The sequence below is a fragment of the Leguminivora glycinivorella genome, chromosome Z, assembly GCF_023078275.1.
Source record: "Leguminivora glycinivorella isolate SPB_JAAS2020 chromosome Z, LegGlyc_1.1, whole genome shotgun sequence".
NCBI lineage: Eukaryota > Metazoa > Arthropoda > Insecta > Lepidoptera > Tortricidae > Leguminivora > Leguminivora glycinivorella.
The window spans coordinates 24,599,986-24,602,928 of record NC_062998.1 but is presented as its reverse complement, the minus strand read 5'-3'; positions in this window follow the sequence as shown (position 1 = coordinate 24,602,928).

Here is a 2,943-nt window from a genome sequence, read left to right as displayed (position 1 = left end):
ATATGACTTTGACATTTGACACTGACAGTGAAAACTGATTTTTTTTATTCATCCTTCTGGACAGACAAAGACCATAGGCCATGCTGCCTCGTGTTCGGTGAGATTTGTAATGTTTCTCTTGGATAATAATGTAAAATGTATTATTTATATTTTATGTATATTTTACATTATAATATTACATTAATAATAAATTTTACCATGTCATCATCATCATCATCATCATCCTCCTAGCCGTTTTCGGCTACGGCGACTGCATTTTATAGATGAGAGCGTCGCTGGTGTGCCCTCAGGTGACTGACGAAGCCAGTTTTTGCTACGAATGTGCGACCACACTCGCGGCAGGTCAGCACCCCTCCGACATAATTGTAGGTAATAGCCACAGGTGGTCTGGCTTTTAGCTCGTCGCGCTTAGCGTCGAGTTCTGTGTGCCTTCTAGCTTCAAACTGACGCACCTGTGTCTGCACGGTATGCCTCCACCGCGGGCGATCACTGGCCAGACTCTCCCAAGTCGTTGGCTCTATATGAACTCTCTTCATATGTCGCTTCAACACATCTTTGAACCGCAAAAATTGGCCGCCTTGCTTCCGCTTACCATTTTGCAGTTCGCTGTAGAAGATGCGTTTGGCGACTCGATCTTGGGACATGCGTGACACGTGACCGCACCATCGTAGCTGTCGTTTCATAAGGTAGGCCTCTATTCCGGCGACATCGGCACGCCTAAGGATCTCCGTGTTCCTAACACGGTCGGACCAGTGGACACCCATAATGTCGCGGAGGCACCTAAGATGGAAGCTATCCAAAGACCGAATATGCTTACGATAGAGGCACCACGTCTCAGAGGCATAGAGAAGGTTTGGCAGGACAATAGCCATGTACACAGCAATTTTTGTTGAGAGTTTTATGTCGTGCGACCGAAACACCTTTGAACGAAGTTTGCCGAACGCTGCTGCAGCGGCACCTATTCGGCAATTTACTTCGTTGTCAAGGTGGCACTTAGCTGTAATCGTGCTACCCAGGTATTTGAACTGCTCTACTTGCTTAAGCGAGTCCTGGCCGAGTTTTATGTCTACTTGGGGATTGGCAAACGTGTCAAGAGCTAGGACTTCGGTCTTTTTCACATTTATTTTAAGGCCAAATCTTTGACAAGACTCATCAAGACTCGACATAAGGTCTTGTAGAGCACCTGGGGAGTCGGCCACAAAACACAAGTCGTCTGCATACATCATTTCCGTTATGACTGCGTGAGACACTTTAGTGCGCGCTTTAAGCCGGGCTAAGTTAAATATACCACCATCGGTGCGATAGCGAATACGGATGCCATCAGAAGAAATTTGTAGTGCCTTCCGAACTGCTACTGCGAAGTACAAAGCAAACAGAGTGGGCGCAAGCACACACCCCTGCTTCACGCCACAACTTACAGAGAAAAACTCTGATTGTTCGCCCTTGACACTTACGCAGCACTGCATGTTGTCATGCAACAGCCGGACCATCCTAACAAACTTTTCCGTGCATCCCAGTTTCGCCAAAACCACCCATAAAGCTTCACGAGGCACGCTGTCGAAAGCTTTTTCTAGGTCAACAAAACAAAGAAACATTGGCTGACCTTGTTCTCTAGATTTCTCCTGCAGTTGCCTTATGGAGAAAATAGCCTCGCAGGTGCCTCTTTCTGGCCGGAAACCAAATTGGGTCTCAGGTAGGATACTTTCCGATAGTGGCATCAAGCGGTTTAGAAGAATACGGGCAAAGACCTTCCCCGGAGAAGTTAGGAGTGATATACCCCTGTAGGAGTTACAGTCTGCGCGGTCTCCTTTGTTTTTATATAAGGAACAAATGCGAGAGAGTCGAAAGTCAGCGGGTACTCGCTCTTCGTTCCACATTTTAGAAAACAGCTTCCAGACCGCCTCATGTAGCTCTGTCCCTCCGTACTTTAATAACTCCCCGGGTACATTGTCTATACCCACCGCTTTCTTATTCTGTTGTTGCTGTATGGCAGCGACAACCTCGCACAGTGACAAAGGCTCATCCAGTTTTTGTTCTACAGGCAGAGCTGGTATCAAGGCAATACGCTGCATATCTGCAGCGCGGTCAACATTCAACAAGCTGTTAAAATGCTCTGCCCACCTCTTAAGCACGTCTAGCTTATTGGTAACAAGTTGTGTTCCGTCGGAGGACTTTAACGGTACAGAACTTCGATTTATTGGCCCAATAAGCTGGCGAATTTCGCTGTAAAATGCACCCAGCTGGTTGGTGTCAGAAAGCCATTGCATGCGCGCGGCTTTGTCGCGCCACCACATGTCCTTTACTTCTCTTATTTTCCTCCGTAAAAGAATGCCATTCTGCTTGACTGCGTTTGCTTGGTCACTACGATTCGAGCGCAATAGAGTCCGGTGTTTCCTCAGCACTTCCGTCAGCATTTCATCGTTGTCATCGAACCAGTCCTCACGTCTACAAGATTTTACACCAAGTATCTGTGAGGCAGTTTCGACTAAACTGGACGAAACTAGATTCCAGCTAACAATAGGATCACCATCATCACAATTCAGAGTCTGAATCGCATTACCAACTGCCTGAGCATAGGTCTTCTTAGTTTCTAGATCTTCTAATTTTCCAACATCTAGACGCTCAGGTTTCACTCCTTGATATCTGCGGGGTAAGTGAAAACGCAGTCTCAACTTGGTAATAATAAGCCGATGGTCACTCCAACAATGAGCTCCTCGCATGGCGCGAGTGAGGCGGACTTGAGAAATATTTTTCTGCTTCACAATTACGTAGTCTATCAAGTGCCAGTGCTTGGACCTAGGGTGCATCCATGATGTTTTATATTTAGCGGGTAATCTAAACATGGTATTAGTAATGGCAAGATCAAATTTAGCGCACAGTGACAGTAACAGCAAGCCGTTACTGTTCATACTCCCAACACCATGCCTTCCCAGCACCCCAGGC